Consider the following 25,005-nt stretch of genomic DNA (forward strand, 5'->3'; position numbering starts at 1 on the left):
CTTAACACTTTCTTTTTACACGTGATTAATCACGATTAAATTTGTTTGTCTTTGTGAGATCGTGCTGCGGTTGAAACTAGTTTTCCCGACTTTCCTTTAACGTCTGCAAACGTGATTGTGGTTTATACTCCGTTTGTGTTGTTAATTTCTTTTTGTTATCTCGATTTTTTGTTCGAAATGTTCTTCTCTTAGTAGGCCCGGCATGGCCAAGCGTGTTAAGGCGTGCGACTCGTAATCTGAGGGTCGCGGGTTCGCATCCCCGTCGCGCAAAACATGCTCGCCCTTTCAGCCGTGGGGGCGTTATAAGGTGAGAGTCAATCCCACTATTCGTTGGTAAAAGAGTAGCCCAAGAGTTGGCGGTGGGTGGTGATGACTAGCTGCCTTCCCTCTAGTCTTACACTGCTAAATTAGGAACGGCTAGCACAGATAGCCCTCGAGTAGCTTTGTGCGAAATTCAAAACAAACAAATCTTCTCCTAGTAAGCTGGTAAGGAGTTTAGAAATGGCGTTAAGTGTTTCAATTTCGCTAACATATGTATTAAAATAATGATTGTTCAGTGTTTTAAAAGCTAATTTGAAGGTAAACGACCTAATGGCTAAGTAGTTTATAATTAAGTATAGCTAGGTGACATAGTGGTATAGCTAGGTGATATAGCTAGCCGACATAGCTAGGTGGTTAAGGTACTCGACTCTTGACCCGAGTGTTGCGGGTTCGAATCACATTCACATCAAACATGCTTGACCTTGCTATCATGGGGGCGGTATAATGTAATAGTCAATCCCACTATTCGTTAGTAAAAGAGTAGCCCAAGAGTTGGCGAAGGGTGGTGATAACTAGCTGCCTTTCCTCTAGTCTTACAAGTAGGAACGGCTAGTGCAGATAGCCCTTGTGTGACACAAACCAATCAGCATCTCAAATACTATACTCTTTTGGTTTCATTTGCTTATATAATCGTTTCTGTAGCTATTCGCAGTTCCTGTTTTACACCTACAGTTAGAGATATGTAAGTATATATCACCATTAAATGCTGAGTAATTTAACTAGAATAAATGTCAATATAAAAAATCTCATCTTCTAGAATTATCTTTAGAATAATCTAGGGTTAACTCACAATTTTAGCAAGTTTGATCTTTTGTAAAAGAAAAATTATTAAAGGTTTTTATATTATTTGTTTCATCCATTTGTTAATTTGAAATAAATCATAGGTGGAATATTAATCAGTAACAGAAACGATTAGAGTTATCGAAAAAAACGAAACCAAAACCATGAAGTACTTTGGACCCTTTCAAAATGTACTTGTAAGCCACATAAACATATTATCTCTTTAAATATAGATGGCGTTTAGATACAATACGTAACAGTGACGTGCATGTGCTTTGTCTCTAATCTACTAAATGTGAAAACAACAGATGTTTCTAGAGTACAGTGTGTGTATAGTCTCAAGGATTTCCAAATAGTTGATAACAATACATTTCAAAGCTTTTTAGTTTGTAGTAAAATTTAAGTTGTTAAAATTTTGGACGTGCACTATTTTACCAACAGAAAAAAACACCAAACCAATCTTTCAAAACCACCATTACCATGAAGTATCAAATACACCAACAATAAACATTTTAACTAAAACTGTAGGATTACCTGTTTAATCCGTGTGTAAACCAAGATCCTGACACAGTTGGTGTATTCCATTCTTAGATGATTCAGTTCTAGAAAAGTGTTTTCCAGACGTTTTGATCTTCAGTAGGTAACGAACCGTTAGAAATGTATATGTTATAAATGTAGGTAATATGTCATTTCTTGTTATATCAGATGAAAGATTCATTTCTCTAAACACCGAAAAATAACCAACTCTCGTTCATTAATGTATGTAGACCTGAATTTGTATGGAGTTCAAAATATACTTTAAAAATCATTTGGATAAATAAATTAGGATCAATCCAGAAAGATAGTGTGGATAATGATGCAGTATAATTGGATCAATCCAGAAAGATAGTGTGAATAATGATGCAGTATAATAGGATCAATCCAGAAAGATAGTGTGGATAATGATGCAGTATAATTGGATCAATCCAGAAAGATAGTGTGGATAATGATGCAGTATAATTGGATCAATCCAGAAAGATAGTGTGGATAATGATGCAGTATAATAGGATCAATCCAGAAAGATAGTGTGGATAATGATGCAGTATAATAGGATCAATCCAGAAAGATAGTGTGGATAATGATGCAGTATAATTGGATCAATCCAGAAAGATAGTGTGGATAATGATGCAGTATAATTGGATCAATCCAGAAAGATAGTGTGGATAATGATGCAGTATAATTGGATCAATCCAGAAAGATAGTGTGGATAATGATGCAGTATAATTGGATCAATCCAGAAAGATAGTGTGGATAATGATGCAGTATAATAGGATCAATCCAGAAAGATAGTGTGAATAATGATGCAGTATAATAGGATCAATCCAGAAAGATAGTGTGGATAATGATGCAGTATAATTGGATCAATCCAGAAAGATAGTGTGGATAATGATGCAGTATAATTGGATCAATCCAGAAAGATAGTGTGGATAATGATGCAGTATAATAGGATCAATCCAGAAAGATAGTGTGGATAACGATGCAGTATAATTGGATCAATCCAGAAAGATAGTGTGATAATGATGCAGTATAATTGGATCAATCCAGAAAGATAGTGTGGATAATGATGCAGTATAATTGGATCAATCCAGAAAGATAGTGTGGATAATGATGCAGTATAATAGGATCAATCCAGAAAGATAGTGTGGATAATGATGCAGTATAATTGGATCAATCCAGAAAGATAGTGTGGATAATGATGCAGTATAATTGGATCAATCCAGAAAGATAGTGTGGATAATGATGCAGTATAATTGGATCAATCCAGAAAAATAGTGTGAATAATGATGCAGTATAATTGGATCAATCCAGAAAGATAGTGTGGATAATGATGCAGTATAATAGGATCAATCCAGAAAGATAGTGTGGATAATGATGCAGTATAATTGGATCAATCCAGAAAGATAGTGTGGATAATGATGCAGTATAATTGGATCAATCCAGAAAAATAGTGTGGATAACGATGCAGTATAATTGGATCAATCCAGAAAGATAGTGTGGATAATGATGTAGTATAATAGGATCAATCCAGAAAGATAGTGTGGATAATGATGCAGTATAATTGGATCAATCCAGAAAGATAGTGTGGATAATGATGCAGTATAATTGGATCAATCCAGAAAGATAGTGTGGATAATGATGCAGTATAATTGGATCAATCCAGAAAGATAGTGTGGATAATGATGCAGTATAATAGGATCAATCCAGAAAGATAGTGTGGATAATGATGCAGTATAATTGGATCAATCCAGAAAGATAGTGGGGATAATGATGTAGTATAATTGGATCAATCCAGAAAGATAATGTGGATAATGATGCCGTATAATTGGATCAATCCAGAAAGATAGTGTGGATAATGATGCAGTATAATAGGATCAATCCAGAAAGATAGTGTGGATAATGATGCAGTATAATTGGATCAATCCAGAAAGATAGTGTGGATAATGATGCAGTATAATTGGATCAATCCAGAAAGATAGTGTGGATAATGATGCAGTATAATAGGATCAATCCAGAAAGATAGTGTGGATAATGATGCAGTATAATTGGATCAATCCAGAAAGATAGTGTGGATAATGATGCAGTATAATAGGATCAATCCAGAAAGATAGTGTGAATAATGATGCAGTATAATTGGATCAATCCAGAAAGATAGTGTGGATAATGATGCAGTATAATTGGATCAATCCAGAAAGATAGTGTGGATAATGATGCAGTATAATTGGATCAATCCAGAAAGATAGTGTGGATAATGATGCAGTATAATAGGATCAATCCAGAAAGATAGTGTGGATAATGATGCAGTATAATTGGATCAATCCAGAAAGATAGTGTGGATAATGATGCAGTATAATTGGATCAATCCAGAAAGATAGTGTGGATAATGATGCAGTATAATTGGATCAATCCAGAAAGATAGTGTGGATAATGATGCAGTATAATTGGATCAATCCAGAAAGATAGTGTGGATAATGATGCAGTATAATTGGATCAATCCAGAAAGATAGTGTGGATAATGATGCAGTATAATTGGATCAATCCAGAAAGATAGTGTGGATAATGATGCAGTATAATAGGATCAATCCAGAAAGATAGTGTGGATAATGATGCAGTATAATTGGATCAATCCAGAAAGATAGTGTGGATAATGATGCAGTATAGATGGATCAATCCAGAAAGATAGTGTGGATAATGATGCAGTATAATTGGATCAATCCAGAAAGATAGTGTGGATAATGATGCAGTATAATTGGATCAATCCAGAAAGATAGTGTGAATAATGATGCAGTATAATAGGATCAATCCAGAAAGATAGTGTGAATAATGATGCAGTATAATAGGATCAATCCAGAAAGATAGTGTGGATAATGATGCAGTATAATTGGATCAATCCAGAAAGATAGTGTGGATAATGATGCAGTATAATTGGATCAATCCAGAAAGATAGTGTGGATAATGATGCAGTATAATAGGATCAATCCAGAAAGATAGTGTGGATAATGATGCAGTATAATTGGATCAATCCAGAAAGATAGTGTGGATAATGATGCAGTATAATTGGATCAATCCAGAAAGATAGTGTGGATAATGATGCAGTATAATTGGATCAATCCAGAAAGATAGTGTGAATAATGATGCAGTATAATAGGATCAATCCAGAAAGATAGTGTGGATAATGATGCAGTATAATTGGATCAATCCAGAAAGATAGTGTGGATAATGATGCAGTATAATAGGATCAATCCAGAAAGATAGTGTGAATAATGATGCAGTATAATAGGATCAATCCAGAAAGATAGTGTGGATAATGATGCAGTATAATTGGATCAATCCAGAGAAATAGTGTGGATAATGATGCAGTATAATAGGATCAATCCAGAAAGATAGTGTGGATAATGATGCAGTGTAATTGGATCAATCCAGAAAGATATTGTGGATAATGATTCAGTATAATTGGATCAATCCAGAAAGATAGTGTGATAATGATGCAGTATAATTGGATCAATCCAGAAAGATAGTGTGGATAATGATGCAGTATAATTGGATCAATCCAGAAAGATAGTGTGGATAATGATGCAGTATAATTAGGATCAATCCAGAAAGATAGTGTGGATAATGATGCAGTATAATTGGATCAATCCAGAAAGATAGTGTGGATAATGATGCAGTATAATTGGATCAATCCAGTATAAATCAATCCAGAAAGATAGTGTGATAATGATGCAGTATAATTGGATCAATCCAGAAAGATAGTGTGGATAATGATGCAGTATAATTGGATCAATCCAGAAAGATAGTGTGGATAATGATGCAGTATAATTGGATCAATCCAGAAAGATAGTGTGGATAATGATGCAGTATAATTGGATCAATCCAGAAAGATAGTGTGGATAATGATGCAGTATAATAGGATCAATCCAGAAAGATAGTGTGGATAATGATGCAGTATAATTGGATCAATCCAGAAAGATAGTGTGGATAATGATGCAGTATAATTGGATCAATCCAGAAAGATAGTGTGGATAATGCAGATGCAGTATAATTGGATCAATCCAGAAAGATAGTGTGGATAATGATGCAGTATAATTGGATCAATCCAGAAAGATAGTGTGGATAATGATGCAGTATAATTGGATCAATCCAGAAAGATAGTGTGGATAATGATGCAGTATAATTGGATCAATCCAGAAAGATAGTGTGGATAATGATGCAGTATAATTGGATCAATCCAGAAAGATAGTGTGGATAATGATGCAGTATAATTGGATCAATCCAGAAAGATAGTGTGGATAATGATGCAGTATAATTGGATCAATCCAGAAAGATAGTGTGGATAATGATGCAGTATAATAGGATCAATCCAGAAAGATAGTGTGAATAATGATGCAGTATAATAGGATCAATCCAGAAAGATAGTGTGGATAATGATGCAGTATAATGGATCAATCCAGAAAGATAGTGTGGATAATGATGCAGTATAATTGGATCAATCCAGAAAGATAGTGTGGATAAATGCAGTATAATTGGATCAATCCAGAAAGATAGTGTGGATAATGATGCAGTATAATTGGATCAATCCAGAAAGATAGTGTGGATAATGATGCAGTATAATTGGATCAATCCAGAAAGATAGTGTGGATAATGATGCAGTATAATTGGATCAATCCAGAAAGATAGTGTGGATAATGATGCAGTATAATTGGATCAATCCAGAAAGATAGTGTGGATAATGATGCAGTATAATTGGATCAATCCAGAAAGATAGTGTGGAAAATGATGATCAATCCAGAAAGATAGTATAATAATTGGATCAATCCAGAAAAGATAATGTGTGGATCAATGATGATGATGCAGTATAATGATCAATCCAGAAAGATAGTATAATTGGATCAATCCAGAAAGATAGTGTGATAATGATGCAGTATAATTGGATCAATCCAGAAAGATAGTGTGGATAATGATGCAGTATAATTGGATCAATCCAGAAAGATAGTGTGGATAATGATGCAGTATAATAGGATCAATCCAGAAAGATAGTGTGGATAATGATGCAGTATAATAGGATCAATCCAGAAAGATAGTGTGGATAATGATGCAGTATAATTGGATCAATCCAGAAAGATAGTGTGGATAATGATGCAGTATAATTGGATCAATCCAGAAAGATAGTGTGGATAATGATGCAGTATAATTGGATCAATCCAGAAAGATAGTGTGGATAATGATGCAGTATAATTGGATCAATCCAGAAAGATAGTGTGGATAATGATGCAGTATAATTGGATCAATCCAGAAAGATAGTGTGGATAATGATGCAGTATAATTGGATCAATCCAGAAAGATAGATAATGATGCAGTATAATGATCAATCCAGAAAGATAGTGTGAATAATGATGCAGTATAATAGGATCAATCCAGAAAGATAGTGTGGATAATGATGCAGTATAATTGGATCAATCCAGAAAGATAGTGTGGATAATGATGCAGTATAATTGGATCAATCCAGAAAGATAGTGTGGATAATGATGCAGTATAATTGGATCAATCCAGAAAGATAGTGTGGATAATGATGCAGTATAATAGGATCAATCCAGAAAGATAGTGTGGATAATGATGCAGTATAATTGGATCAATCCAGAAAGATAGTGTGGATAATGATGCAGTATAATTGGATCAATCCAGAAAGATAGTGTGGATAATGATGCAGTATAATTGGATCAATCCAGAAAGATAGTGTGGATAATGATGCAGTATAATTGGATCAATCCAGAAAGATAGTGTGGATAATGATGCAGTATAATTGGATCAATCCAGAAAGATAGTGTGGATAATGATGCAGTATAATTGGATCAATCCAGAAAGATAGTGTGGATAATGATGCAGTATAATTGGATCAATCCAGAAAGATAGTGTGGATAATGATGCAGTATAATTGGATCAATCCAGAAAGATAGTGTGGATAATGATGCAGTATAATAGGATCAATCCAGAAAGATAGTGTGGATAATGATGCAGTATAATTGGATCAATCCAGAAAGATAGTGTGATAATGATGCAGTATAATTGGATCAATCCAGAAAGATAGTGTGGATAATGATGCAGTATAATAGGATCAATCCAGAAAGATAGTGTGGATAATGATGCAGTATAATTGGATCAATCCAGAAAGATAGTGTGGATAATGATGCAGTATAATTGGATCAATCCAGAAAGATAGTGTGGATAATGATGCAGTATAATTGGATCAATCCAGAAAGATAGTGTGGATAATGATGCAGTATAATTGGATCAATCCAGAAAGATAGTGTGGATAATGATGCAGTATAATTGGATCAATCCAGAAAGATAGTGTGGATAATGATGCAGTATAATTGGATCAATCCAGAAAGATAGTGTGGATAATGATGCAGTATAATTGGATCAATCCAGAAAGATAGTGTGGATAATGATGCAGTATAATTGGATCAATCCAGAAAGATAGTGTGGATAATGATGCAGTATAATTGGATCAATCCAGAAAGATAGTGTGGATAATGATGCAGTATAATTGGATCAATCCAGAAAGATAGTGTGGATAATGATGCAGTATAATTGGATCAATCCAGAAAGATAGTGTGGATAATGATGCAGTATAATAGGATCAATCCAGAAAGATAGTGTGGATAATGATGCAGTATAATTGGATCAATCCAGAAAGATAGTGTGAATAATGATGCAGTATAATAGGATCAATCCAGAAAGATAGTGTGGATAATGATGCAGTATAATTGGATCAATCCAGAAAGATAGTGTGGATAATGATGCAGTATAATTGGATCAATCCAGAAAGATAGTGTGGATAATGATGCAGTATAATTGGATCAATCCAGAAAGATAGTGTGGATAATGATGCAGTATAATAGGATCAATCCAGAAAGATAGTGTGGATAATGATGCAGTATAATTGGATCAATCCAGAAAGATAGTGTGGATAATGATGCAGTATAATAGGTTCAATCCAGAAAGATAGTGTGGATAATGATGCACTATAATAAGATCAATCCAGAAAGATAGTGTGGATAATGATGCAGTATAATTGGATCAATCCAGAAAGATAGTGTGGATAATGATGCAGTATAATTGGATCAATCCAGAAAGATAGTGTGGATAATGATGCAGTATAATTGGATCAATCCAGAAAGATAGTGTGGATAATGATGCAGTATAATTGGATCAATCCAGAAAGATAGTGTGGATAATGATGCAGTATAATTGGATCAATCCAGAAAGATAGTGTGGATAATGATGCAGTATAATAGGATCAATCCAGAAAGATAGTGTGGATAATGATGCAGTATAATTGGATCAATCCAGAAAGATAGTGGGGATAATGATGTAGTATAATTAGATCAATCCAGAAAGATAGTGTGGATAATGATGCAGTATAATTGGATCAATCCAGAAAGATAGTGTGGATAATGATGCAGTATAATAGGATCAATCCAGAAAGATAGTGTGGATAATGATGCAGTATAATTGGATCAATCCAGAAAGATAGTGTGGATAATGATGCAGTATAATTGGATCAATCCAGAAAGATAGTGTGGATAATGATGCAGTATAATTGGATCAATCCAGAAAGATAGTGTGGATAATGATGCAGTATAATAGGATCAATCCAGAAAGATAGTGTGGATAATGATGCAGTATAATTGGATCAATCCAGAAAGATAGTGTGGATAATGATGCAGTATAATTGGATCAATCCAGAAAGATAGTGTGGATAATGATGCAGTATAATAGGATCAATCCAGAAAGATAGTGTGGATAATGATGCAGTATAATTGGATCAATCCAGAAAGATAGTGTGGATAATGATGCAGTATAATTGGATCAATCCAGAAAGATAGTGTGGATAATGATGCAGTATAATTGGATCAATCCAGAAAGATAGTGTGGATAATGATGCAGTATAATAGGATCAATCCAGAAAGATAGTGTGGATAATGATGCAGTATAATTGGATCAATCCAGAAAGATAGTGTGGATAATGATGCAGTATAATAGGATCAATCCAGAAAGATAGTGTGGATAATGATGCAGTATAATTGGATCAATCCAGAAAGATAGTGTGGATAATGATGCAGTATAATTGGATCAATCCAGAAAGATAGTGTGGATAATGATGCAGTATAATGGATCAATCCAGAAAGATAGTGTGGATAATGATGCAGTATAATTGGATCAATCCAGAAAGATAGTGTGGATAATGATGCAGTATAATTGGATCAATCCAGAAAGATAGTGTGGATAATGATGCAGTATAATTGGATCAATCCAGAAAGATAGTGTGGATAATGATGCAGTATAATTGGATCAATCCAGAAAGATAGTGTGAATAATGATGCAGTATAATTGGATCAATCCAGAAAGATAGTGTGAATAATGATGCAGTATAATAGGATCAATCCAGAAAGATAGTGTGGATAATGATGCAGTATAATTGGATCAATCCAGAAAGATAGTGTGGATAATGATGCAGTATAATTGGATCAATCCAGAAAGATAGTGTGGATAATGATGCAGTATAATTGGATCAATCCAGAAAGATAGTGTGGATAATGATGCAGTATAATTGGATCAATCCAGAAAGATAGTGTGAATAATGATGCAGTATAATAGGATCAATCCAGAAAGATAGTGTGGATAATGATGCAGTATAATTGGATCAATCCAGAAAGATAGTGTGGATAATGATGCAGTATAATAGGATCAATCCAGAAAGATAGTGTGGATAATGATGCAGTATAATTGGATCAATCCAGAAAGATAGTGTGGATAATGATGCAGTATAATTGGATCAATCCAGAAAGATAGTGTGGATAATGATGCAGTATAATTGGATCAATCCAGAAAGATAGTGTGATAATGATGCAGTATAATTGGATCAATCCAGAAAGATAGTGTGGATAATGATGCAGTATAATTGGATCAATCCAGAAAGATAGTGTGGATAATGATGCAGTATAATAGGATCAATCCAGAAAGATAGTGTGAATAATGATGCAGTATAATAGGATCAATCCAGAAAGATAGTGTGGATAATGATGCAGTATAATTGGATCAATCCAGAAAGATAGTGTGGATAATGATGCAGTATAATAGGATCAATCCAGAAAGATAGTGTGGATAATGATGCAGTATAATTGGATCAATCCAGAAAGATAGTGTGGATAATGATGCAGTATAATTGGATCAATCCAGAAAGATAGTGTGGATAATGATGCAGTATAATTGGATCAATCCAGAAAGATAGTGTGGATAATGATGCAGTATAATTGGATCAATCCAGAAAGATAGTGTGGATAATGATGCAGTATAATTGGATCAATCCAGAAAGATAGTGTGGATAATGATGCAGTATAATTGGATCAATCCAGAAAGATAGTGTGGATAATGATGCAGTATAATAGGATCAATCCAGAAAGATAGTGTGGATAATGATGCAGTATAATTGGATCAATCCAGAAAGATAGTGTGGATAATGATGCAGTATAATAGGATCAATCCAGAAAGATAGTGTGGATAATGATGCAGTATAATTGGATCAATCCAGAAAGATAGTGTGGATAATGATGCAGTATAATTGGATCAATCCAGAAAGATAGTGTGGATAATGATGCAGTATAATTGGATCAATCCAGAAAGATAGTGTGGATAATGATGCAGTATAATTGGATCAATCCAGAAAGATAGTGTGATAATGATGCAGTATAATTGGATCAATCCAGAAAGATAGTGTGGATAATGATGCAGTATAATTGGATCAATCCAGAAAGATAGTGTATAATGATGCAGGATCAATCCAGAAAGATAGTGTGGATAATGATGCAGTATAATTGGATCAATCCAGAAAGATAGTGTGGATAATGATGCAGTATAATTGGATCAATCCAGAAAGATAGTGTGGATAATGATGCAGTATAATTGGATCAATCCAGAAAGATAGTGTGGATAATGATGCAGTATAATTGGATCAATCCAGAAAGATAGTGTGGATAATGATGCAGTATAATTGGATCAATCCAGAAAGATAGTGTGGATAATGATGCAGTATAATTGGATCAATCCAGAAAGATAGTGTGGATAATGATGCAGTATAATTGGATCAATCCAGAAAGATAGTGTGGATAATGATGCAGTATAATTGGATCAATCCAGAAAGATAGTGTGGATAATGATGCAGTATAATTGGATCAATCCAGAAAGATAGTGTGGATAATGATGCAGTATAATTGGATCAATCCAGAAAGATAGTGTGAATAATGATGCAGTATAATTGGATCAATCCAGAAAGATAGTGTGGATAATGATGCAGTATAATTGGATCAATCCAGAAAGATAGTGTGAATAATGATGCAGTATAATGGATCAATCCAGAAAGATAGTGTGGATAATGATGCAGTATAATTGGATCAATCCAGAAAGATAGTGTGGATAATGATGCAGTATAATTGGATCAATCCAGAAAGATAGTGTGGATAATGATGCAGTATAATAGGATCAATCCAGAAAGATAGTGTGGATAATGATGCAGTATAATTGGATCAATCCAGAAAGATAGTGTGGATAATGATGCAGTATAATTGGATCAATCCAGAAAGATAGTGTGGATAATGATGCAGTATAATGGATCAATCCAGAAAGATAGTGTGGATAATGATGCAGTATAATGGATCAATCCAGAAAGATAGTGTGGATAATGATGCAGTATAATTGGATCAATCCAGAAAGATAGTGTGGATAATGATGCAGTATAATTGGATCAATCCAGAAAGATAGTGTGGATAATGATGCAGTATAATTGGATCAATCCAGAAAGATAGTGTGGATAATGATGCAGTATAATTGGATCAATCCAGAAAGATAGTGTAGTGGAATAATGATGCAGTATAATAGGATCAATCCAGAAAGATAGTGTGGATAATGATGCAGTATAATTGGATCAATCCAGAAAGATAGTGTGGATAATGATGCAGTATAATAGGATCAATCCAGAAAGATAGTGTGGATAATGATGCAGTATAATTGGATCAATCCAGAAAGATAGTGTGGATAATGATGCAGTATAATGGATCAATCCAGAAAGATAGTGTGGATAATGATGCAGTATAATTGGATCAATCCAGAAAGATAGTGTGGATAATGATGCAGTATAATTGGATCAATCCAGAAAGATAGTGTGAATAATGATGCAGTATAATTGGATCAATCCAGAAAGATAGTGTGGATAATGATGCAGTATAATTGGATCAATCCAGAAAGATAGTGTGGATAATGATGCAGTATAATTGGATCAATCCAGAAAGATAGTGTGGATAATGATGCAGTATAATTGGATCAATCCAGAAAGATAGTGTGGATAATGATGCAGTATAATTGGATCAATCCAGAAAGATAGTGTGGATAATGATGCAGTATAATTGGATCAATCCAGAAAGATAGTGTGGATAATGATGCAGTATAATTGGATCAATCCAGAAAGATAGTGTGGATAATGATGCAGTATAATTGGATCAATCCAGAAAGATAGTGTGGATAATGATGCAGTATAATTGGATCAATCCAGAAAGATAGATAATGATGCAGTATAATTGGATCAATCCAGAAAGATAGTGTGGATAATGATGCAGTATAATTGGATCAATCCAGAAAGATAGTGTGGATAATGATGCAGTATAATTGGATCAATCCAGAAAGATAGTGTGGATAATGATGCAGTATAATTGGATCAATCCAGAAAGATAGTGTGGATAATGATGCAGTATAATTGGATCAATCCAGAAAGATAGTGTGGATAATGATGCAGTATAATTGGATCAATCCAGAAAGATAGTGTGGATAATGATGCAGTATAATTGGATCAATCCAGAAAGATAGTGTGGATAATGATGCAGTATAATTGGATCAATCCAGAAAGATAGTGTGGATAATGATGCAGTATAATTGGATCAATCCAGAAAGATAGTGTGGATAATGATGCAGTATAATTGGATCAATCCAGAAAGATAGTGTGGATAATGATGCAGTATAATTGGATCAATCCAGAAAGATAGTGTGGATAATGATGCAGTATAATAGGATCAATCCAGAAAGATAGTGTGGATAATGATGCAGTATAATTGGATCAATCCAGAAAGATAGTGTGGATAATGATGCAGTATAATTGGATCAATCCAGAAAGATAGTGTGGATAATGATGCAGTATAATTGGATCAATCCAGAAAGATAGTGTGGATAATGATGCAGTATAATAGGATCAATCCAGAAAGATAGTGTGGATAATGATGCAGTATAATTGGATCAATCCAGAAAGATAGTGTGGATAATGATGCAGTATAATTGGATCAATCCAGAAAGATAGTGTGGATAATGATGCAGTATAATTGGATCAATCCAGAAAGATAGTGTGGATAATGATGCAGTATAATTGGATCAATCCAGAAAGATAGTGTGGATAATGATGCAGTATAATTGGATCAATCCAGAAAGATAGTGTGGATAATGATGCAGTATAATTGGATCAATCCAGAAAGATAGTGTGGATAATGATGCAGTATAATAGGATCAATCCAGAAAGATAGTGTGGATAATGATGCAGTATAATTGGATCAATCCAGAAAGATAGTGTGGATAATGATGCAGTATAATTGGATCAATCCAGAAAGATAGTGTGGATAATGATGCAGTATAATTGGATCAATCCAGAAAGATAGTGTGGATAATGATGCAGTATAATTGGATCAATCCAGAAAGATAGTGTGGATAATGATGCAGTATAATTGGATCAATCCAGAAAGATAGTGTGGATAATGATGCAGTATAATTGGATCAATCCAGAAAGATAGTGTGGATAATGATGCAGTATAATTGGATCAATCCAGAAAGATAGTGTGGATAATGATGCAGTATAATTGGATCAATCCAGAAAGATAGTGTGGATAATGATGCAGTATAATTGGATCAATCCAGAAAGATAGTGTGGATAATGATGCAGTATAATTGGATCAATCCAGAAAGATAGTGTGGATAATGATGCAGTATAATTGGATCAATCCAGAAAGATAGTGTGGATAATGATGCAGTATAATTGGATCAATCCAGAAAGATAGTGTGGATAATGATGCAGTATAATTGGATCAATCCAGAAAGATAGTGTGGATAATGATGCAGTATAATTGGATCAATCCAGAAAGATAGTGTGGATAATGATGCAGTATAATTGGATCAATCCAGAAAGATAGTGTGGATAATGATGCAGTATAATTGGATCAATCCAGAAAGATAGTGTGGATAATGATGCAGTATAATTGGATCAATCCAGAAAGATAGTGTGGATAATGATGCAGTATAATTGGATCAATCCAGAAAGATAGTGTGGATAATGATGCAGTATAATTGGATCAATCCAGAAAGATAGTGTGAATAATGATGCAGTATAATTGGATCAATCCAGAAAGATAGTGTGGATAATGATGCAGTATAATTGGATCAATCCAGAAAGATAGTGTGGATAATGATGCAGTATAATTGGATCAATCCAGAAAGATAGTGTGGATAATGATGCAGTATAATTGGATCAATCCAGAAAGATAGTGTGGATAATGATGCAGTATAATAGGATCAATCCAGAAAGATAGTGTGGATAATGATGCAGTATAATTGGATCAATCCAGAAAGATAGTGTGGATAATGATGCAGTATAATTGGATCAATCCAGAAAGATAGTGTGGATAATGATGCAGTATAATTGGATCAATCCAGAAAGATAGTGTGGATAATGATGCAGTATAATTGGATCAATCCAGAAAGATAGTGTGGATAATGATGCAGTATAATTGGATCAATCCAGAAAGATAGTGTGGATAATGATGCAGTATAATAGGATCAATCCAGAAAGATAGTGTGGATAATGATGCAGTATAATAGGATCAATCCAGAAAGATAGTGTGGATAATGATGCAGTATAATTGGATCAATCCAGAAAGATAGTGTGGATAATGATGCAGTATAATTGGATCAATCCAGAAAGATAGTGTGGATAATGATGCAGTATAATTGGATCAATCCAGAAAGATAGTGTGGATAATGATGCAGTATAATTGGATCAATCCAGAAAGATAGTGTGGATAATGATGCAGTATAATTGGATCAATCCAGAAAGATAGTGTGGATAATGATGCAGTATAATAGGATCAATCCAGAAAGATAGTGTGGATAATGATGCAGTATAATTGGATCAATCCAGAAAGATAGTGTGAATAATGATGCAGTATAATAGGATTAATCCAGAAAGATAGTGTGGATAATGATGCAGTATAATTGGATCAATCCAGAAAGATAGTGTGGATAATGATGCAGTATAATTGGATCAATCCAGAAAGATAGTGTGGATAATGATGCAGTATAATTGGATCAATCCAGAAAGATAGTGTGGATAATGATGCAGTATAATTGGATCAATCCAGAAAGATAGTGTGGATAATGATGCAGTATAATTGGATCAATCCAGAAAGATAGTGTGGATAATGATGCAGTATAATTGGATCAATCCAGAAAGATAGTGTGGATAATGATGCAGTATAATTGGATCAATCCAGAAAGATAGTGTGGATAATGATGCAGTATAATTGGATCAATCCAGAAAGATAGTGTGGATAATGATGCAGTATAATTGGATCAATCCAGAAAGATAGTGTGGATAATGATGCAGTATAATTGGATCAATCCAGAAAGATAGTGTGGATAATGATGCAGTATAATGGATCAATCCAGAAAGATAGTGTGGATAATGATGCAGTATAATTGGATCAATCCAGAAAGATAGTGTGGATAATGATGCAGTATAATTGGATCAATCCAGAAAGATAGTGTGGATAATGATGCAGTATAATTGGATCAATCCAGAAAGATAGTGTGGATAATGATGCAGTATAATAGGATCAATCCAGAAAGATAGTGTGGATAATGATGCAGTATAATTGGATCAATCCAGAAAGATAGTGTGGATAATGATGCAGTATAATTGGATCAATCCAGAAAGATAGTGTGGATAATGATGCAGTATAATTGGATCAATCCAGAAAGATAGTGTGGATAATGATGCAGTATAATTGGATCAATCCAGAAAGATAGTGTGGATAATGATGCAGTATAATTGGATCAATCCAGAAAGATAGTGTGGATAATGATGCAGTATAATTGGATCAATCCAGAAAGATAGTGTGGATAATGATGCAGTATAATTGGATCAATCCAGAAAGATAGTGTGGATAATGATGCAGTATAATTGGATCAATCCAGAAAGATAGTGTGGATAATGATGCAGTATAATTGGATCAATCCAGAAAGATAGTGTGGATAATGATGCAGTATAATTGGATCAATCCAGAAAGATAGTGTGGATAATGATGCAGTATAATAGGATCAATCCAGAAAGATAGTGTGGATAATGATGCAGTATAATTGGATCAATCCAGAAAGATAGTGTGGATAATGATGCAGTATAATTGGATCAATCCAGAAAGATAGTGTGGATAATGATGCAGTATAATTGGATCAATCCAGAAAGATAGTGTGGATAATGATGCAGTATAATTGGATCAATCCAGAAAGATAGTGTGGATAATGATGCAGTATAATTGGATCAATCCAGAAAGATAGTGTGGATATGATGCAGTATAATGATCAATCCAGAAAGATAGTATAATGATGCAGTATAATTGGATCAATCCAGAAAGATAGTGTGGATATAATGTATAATGGATCAATCCAGAAAGATAGTGTGGATAATGATGCAGTAGTGTATAATTGGATCAATCCAGAAAGATAGTGTGGATAATGATGCAGTATAATTGGATCAATCCAGAAAGATAGTGTGGATAATGATGCAGTATAATTGGATCAATCCAGAAAGATAGTGTGGATAATGATGCAGTATAATTGGATCAATCCAGAAAGATAGTGTGGATAATGATGCAGTATAATTGGATCAATCCAGAAAGATAGTGTGGATAATGATGCAGTATAATAGGATCAATCCAGAAAGATAGTGTGGATAATGATGCAGTATAATTGGATCAATCCAGAAAGATAGTGTGGATAATGATGCAGTATAATTGGATCAATCCAGAAAGATAGTGTGGATAATGATGCAGTATAATTGGATCAATCCAGAAAGATAGTGTGGATAATGATGCAGTATAATTGGATCAATCCAGAAAGATAGTGTGGATAATGATGCAGTATAATTGGATCAATCCAGAAAGATAGTGTGGATAATGATGCAGTATAATTGGATCAATCCAGAAAGATAGTGTGGATAATGATGCAGTATAATTGGATCAATCCAGAAAGATAGTGTGGATAATGATGCAGTATAATTGGATCAATCCAGAAAGATAGTGTGGATAATGATGCAGTATAATTGGATCAATCCAGAAAGATAGTGTGGATAATGATGCAGTATAATAGGATCAATCCAGAAAGATAGTGTGGATAATGATGCAGTATAATTGGATCAATCCAGAAAGATAGTGTGAATAATGATGCAGTATAATTGGATCAATCCAGAAAGATAGTGTGGAATAATGATGCAGTATAATTGGATCAATCCAGAAAGATAGTGTGGATAATGATGCAGTATAATTGGATCAATCCAGAAAGATAGTGTGGATAATGATGCAGTATAATGGATCAATCCAGAAAGATAGTGTGGATAATGATGCAGTATAATTGGATCAATCCAGAAAGATAGTGTGGATAATGATGCAGTATAATTGGATCAATCCAGAAAGATAGTGTGGATAATGATGCAGTATAATTGGATCAATCCAGAAAGATAGTGTGGATAATGATGCAGTATAATTGGATCAATCCAGAAAGATAGTGTGGATAATGATGCAGTATAATTGGATCAATCCAGAAAGATAGTGTGAATAATGATGCAGTATAATTGGATCAATCCAGAAAGATAGTGTGGATAATGATGCAGTATAATTGGATCAATCCAGAAAGATAGTGTGGATAATGATGCAGTATAATTGGATCAATCCAGAAAGATAGTGTGGATAATGATGCAGTATAATTGGATCAATCCAGAAAGATAGTGTGAATAATGATGCAGTATAATTGGATCAATCCAGAAAGATAGTGTGGATAATGATGCAGTATAATTGGATCAATCCAGAAAGATAGTGTGGATAATGATGCAGTATAATTGGATCAATCCAGAAAGATAGTGTGGATAATGATGCAGTATAATTGGATCAATCCAGAAAGATAGTGTGGATAATGATGCAGTATAATTGGATCAATCCAGAAAGATAGTGTGGATAATGATGCAGTATAATTGGATCAATCCAGAAAGATAGTGTGGATAATGATGCAGTATAATTGGATCAATCCAGAAAGATAGTGTGGATAATGATGCAGTATAATTGGATCAATCCAGAAAGATAGTGTGGATAATGATGCAGTATAATTGGATCAATCCAGAAAGATAGTGTGGATAATGATGCAGTATAATTGGATCAATCCAGAAAGATAGTGTGGATAATGATGCAGTATAATTGGATCAATCCAGAAAGATAGTGTGGATAATGATGCAGTATAATTGGATCAATCCAGAAAGATAGTGTGGATAATGATGCAGTATAATTGGATCAATCCAGAAAGATAGTGTGGATAATGATGCAGTATAATTGGATCAATCCAGAAAGATAGTGTGGATAATGATGCAGTATAATGGATCAATCCAGAAAGATAGTGTGAATAATGATGCAGTATAATTGGATCAATCCAGAAAGATAGTGTGGATAATGATGCAGTATAATTGGATCAATCCAGAAAGATAGTGTGGATAATGATGCAGTATAATTGGATCAATCCAGAAAGATAGTGTCCAGAAAGATAGTGGATAATGATGCAGTATAATTGGATCAATCCAGAAAGATAGTGTGATAATGATGCAGTATAATGGATCAATCCAGAAAGATAGTGTGGATAATGATGCAGTATAATTGGATCAATCCAGAAAGATAGTGTGGATAATGATGCAGTATAATTGGATCAATCCAGAAAGATAGTGTGGATAATGATGCAGTATAATTGGATCAATCCAGAAAGATAGTGTGGATAATGATGCAGTATAATTGGATCAATCCAGAAAGATAGTGTGGATAATGATGCAGTATAATTGGATCAATCCAGAAAGATAGTGTGGATAATGATGCAGTATAATTGGATCAATCCAGAAAGATAGTGTGGATAATGATGCAGTATAATTGGATCAATCCAGAAAGATAGTGTGGATAATGATGCAGTATAATTGGATCAATCCAGAAAGATAGTGTGGATAATGATGCAGTATAATAGGATCAATCCAGAAAGATAGTGTGGATAATGATGCAGTATAATTGGATCAATCCAGAAAGATAGTGTGGATAATGATGCAGTATAATTGGATCAATCCAGAAAGATAGTGTGGATAATGATGCAGTATAATTGGATCAATCCAGAAAGATAGTGTGGATAATGATGCAGTATAATTGGATCAATCCAGAAAGATAGTGTGGATAATGATGCAGTATAATTGGATCAATCCAGAAAGATAGTGTGAATAATGATGCAGTATAATGGATCAATCCAGAAAGATAGTGTGGATAATGATGCAGTATAATTGGATCAATCCAGAAAGATAGTGTGGATAATGATGCAGTATAATTGGATCAATCCAGAAAGATAGTGTGGATAATGATGCAGTATAATTGGATCAATCCAGAAAGATAGTGTGGATAATGATGCAGTATAATTGGATCAATCCAGAAAGATAGTGTGGATAATGATGCAGTATAATTGGATCAATCCAGAAAGATAGTGTGGATAATGATGCAGTATAATAGGATCAATCCAGAAAGATAGTGTGGATAATGATGCAGTATAATTGGATCAATCCAGAAAGATAGTGTGGATAATGATGCAGTATAATTGGATCAATCCAGAAAGATAGTGTGGATAATGATGCAGTATAATTGGATCAATCCAGAAAGATAGTGTGAATAATGATGCAGTATAATGGATCAATCCAGAAAGATAGTGTGGATAATGATGCAGTATAATTGGATCAATCCAGAAAGATAGTGTGGATAATGATGCAGTATAATAGGATCAATCCAGAAAGATAGTGTGGATAATGATGCAGTATAATTGGATCAATCCAGAAAGATAGTGTGAATAATGATGCAGTATAATTGGATCAATCCAGAAAGATAGTGTGGATAATGATGCAGTATAATTGGATCAATCCAGAAAGATAGTGTGGATAATGATGCAGTATAATTGGATCAATCCAGAAAGATAGATAATGATGCAGTATAATTGGATCAATCCAGAAAGATAGTGTGGATAATGATGCAGTATAATTGGATCAATCCAGAAAGATAGTGTGAATAATGATGCAGTATAATTGGATCAATCCAGAAAGATAGTGTGAATAATGATGCAGTATAATTGGATCAATCCAGAAAGATAGTGTGGATAATGATGCAGTATAATTGGATCAATCCAGAAAGATAGGATGTGAAAGATATAATGATGATGCAGTATAATTGGATCAATCCAGAAAGATAGTGTGAATAATGATGCAGTATAATTGGATCAATCCAGAAAGATAGTGTGGATAATGATGCAGTATAATTGGATCAATCCAGAAAGATAGTGTGAATAATGATGCAGTATAATTGGATCAATCCAGAAAGATAGTGTGGATAATGATGCAGTATAATTGGATCAATCCAGAAAGATAGTGTGGATAATGATGCAGTATAATTGGATCAATCAGAAAGATAGTGTGGATAATGATGCAGTATAATTGGATCAATCCAGAAAGATAGTGTGAATAATGATGCAGTATAATTGGATCAATCCAGAAAGATAGTGTGGATAATGATGCAGTATAATTGGATCAATCCAGAAAGATAGTGTGGATAATGATGCAGTATAATTGGATCAATCCAGAAAGATAGTGTGGATAATGATGCAGTATAATTGGATCAATCCAGAAAGATAGTGTGGATAATGATGCAGTATAATTGGATCAATCCAGAAAGATAGTGTGGATAATGATGCAGTATAATTGGATCAATCCAGAAAGATAGTGTGGATAATGATGCAGTATAATAGGATCAATCCAGAAAGATAGTGTGAATAATGATGCAGTATAATTGGATCAATCCAGAAAGATAGTGTGGATAATGATGCAGTATAATTGGATCAATCCAGAAAGATAGTGTGGATAATGATGCAGTATAATTGGATCAATCCAGAAAGATAGTGTGGATAATGATGCAGTATAATTGGATCAATCCAGAAAGATAGTGTGGATAATGATGCAGTATAATTGGATCAATCCAGAAAGATAGTGTGGATAATGATGCAGTATAATAGGATCAATCCAGAAAGATAGTGTGGATAATGATGCAGTATAATTGGATCAATCCAGAAAGATAGTGTGGATAATGATGCAGTATAATTGGATCAATCCAGAAAGATAGTGTGGATAATGATGCAGTATAATTGGATCAATCCAGAAAGATAGTGTGGATAATGATGCAGTATAATTGGATCAATCCAGAAAGATAGTGTGGATAATGATGCAGTATAATTGGATCAATCCAGAAAGATAGTGTGGATAATGATGCAGTATAATTGGATCAATCCAGAAAGATAGTGTGAATAATGATGCAGTATAATAGGATCAATCCAGAAAGATAGTGTGGATAATGATGCAGTATAATTGGATCAATCCAGAAAGATAGTGTGGATAATGATGCAGTATAATTGGATCAATCCAGAAAGATAGTGTGGATAATGATGCAGTATAATTGGATCAATCCAGAAAGATAGTGTGGATAATGATGCAGTATAATTGGATCAATCCAGAAAAGATAGTGTGAATAATGATGCAGTATAATTGGATCAATCCAGAAAGATAGATAAGATGCAGTATAATTGGATCAATCCAGAAAGATAGATATAATGATAATGATGCAGTATAATTGGATCAATCCAGAAAGATAGTGTGAATAATGATGCAGTATAATTGGATCAATCCAGAAAGATAGTGTGAATAATGATGCAGTATAATTGGATCAATCCAGAAAGATAGTGTGAATAATGATGCAGTATAATTGGATCAATCCAGAAAGATAGTGTGAATAATGATGCAGTATAATAGGATCAATCCAGAAAGATAGTGTGGATAATGATGCAGTATAATTGGATCAATCCAGAAAGATAGTGTGGATAATGATGCAGTATAATTGGATCAATCCAGAAAGATAGTGTGGATAATGATGCAGTATAATTGGATCAATCCAGAAAGATAGTGTGAATAATGATGCAGTATAATAGGATCAATCCAGAAAGATAGTGTGGATAATGATGCAGTATAATTGGATCAATCCAGAAAGATAGTGTGAATAATGATGCAGTATAATTGGATCAATCCAGAAAGATAGTGTGGATAATGATGCAGTATAATGATCAATCCAGAAAGATAGATAATGATGCAGTATAATTGGATCAATCCAGAAAGATAGTGTGGATAATGATGCAGTATAATTGGATCAATCCAGAAAGATAGTGTGGATAATGATGCAGTATAATTGGATCAATCCAGAAAAGATAGTGTGGATAATGATGCAGTATAATTGGATCAATCCAGAAAGATAGTGTGGATAATGATGCAGTATAATAGGATCAATCCAGAAAGATAGTGTGGATAATGATGCAGTATAATTGGATCAATCCAGAAAGATAGTGTGGATAATGATGCAGTATAATGGATCAATCCAGAAAGATAGTGTGATAATGATGCAGTGGATCAATCCAGAAAAGATAGTGTGGATAATGATGCAGTATAATTGGATCAATCCAGAAAGATAGTGTGGATAATGATGCAGTATAATTGGATCAATCCAGAAAGATAGTGTGAATAATGATGCAGTATAATTGGATCAATCCAGAAAGATAGTGTGAATAATGATGCAGTATAATTGGATCAATCCAGAAAGATAGTGTGGATAATGATGCAGTATAATTGGATCAATCCAGAAAGATAGTGTGGATAATGATGCAGTATAATTGGATCAATCCAGAAAGATAGTGTGGATAATGATGCAGTATAATTGGATCAATCCAGAAAGATAGTGTGGATAATGATGCAGTATAATTGGATCAATCCAGAAAGATAGTGTGAATAATGATGCAGTATAATTGGATCAATCCAGAAAGATAGTGTGGATAATGATGCAGTATAATTGGATCAATCCAGAAAGATAGTGTGAATAATGATGCAGTATAATTGGATCAATCCAGAAAGATAGTGTGAATAATGATGCAGTATAATTGGATCAATCCAGAAAGATAGTGTGGATAATGATGCAGTATAATTGGATCAATCCAGAAAGATAGTGTGGATAATGATGCAGTATAATAGGATCAATCCAGAAAGATAGTGTGGATAATGATGCAGTATAATTGGATCAATCCAGAAAGATAGTGTGGATAATGATGCAGTATAATTGGATCAATCCAGAAAGATAGTGTGGATAATGATGCAGTATAATTGGATCAATCCAGAAAGATAGTGTGGATAATGATGCAGTATAATTGGATCAATCCAGAAAGATAGTGTGAATAATGATGCAGTATAATTGGATCAATCCAGAAAGATAGTGTGGATAATGATGCAGTATAATTGGATCAATCCAGAAAGATAGTGTGGATAATGATGCAGTATAATTGGATCAATCCAGAAAGATAGTGTGGATAATGATGCAGTATAATTGGATCAATCCAGAAAGATAGTGTGGATAATGATGCAGTATAATTGGATCAATCCAGAAAGATAGTGTGGATAATGATGCAGTATAATTGGATCAATCCAGAAAGATAGTGTGGATAATGATGCAGTATAATTGGATCAATCCAGAAAGATAGTGTGAATAATGATGCAGTATAATGGATCAATCCAGAAAGATAGTGTGGATAATGATGCAGTATAATTGGATCAATCCAGAAAGATAGTGTGGATAATGATGCAGTATAATTGGATCAATCCAGAAAGATAGTGTGGATAATGATGCAGTATAATTGGATCAATCCAGAAAGATAGTGTGAATAATGATGCAGTATAAAGGATCAATCCAGAAAGATAGTGTGGATAATGATGCAGTATAATTGGTGAAAATAATGATGCAGTATAATAGGATCAATCCAGAAAGATAGTGTGAATAATGATGCAGTATAATTGGATCAATCCAGAAA

At 33.9% G+C, this 25,005-nt stretch overlaps 1 protein-coding gene across 1 annotated transcript in view; it reads left to right on the forward strand.

Annotated features, from left to right (window-relative positions):
- Positions 1-25,005, forward strand: part of LOC143256239 (uncharacterized) — an 88,833-nt gene that overhangs the window by 5,051 nt on the left and 58,777 nt on the right. The gene's annotated exons all lie outside the window — the stretch shown is intronic.

Source organism: Tachypleus tridentatus, chromosome 7 (assembly GCF_004210375.1).
Source record: "Tachypleus tridentatus isolate NWPU-2018 chromosome 7, ASM421037v1, whole genome shotgun sequence".
NCBI classification, from domain to species: Eukaryota; Metazoa; Arthropoda; class Merostomata; order Xiphosura; family Limulidae; genus Tachypleus; species Tachypleus tridentatus.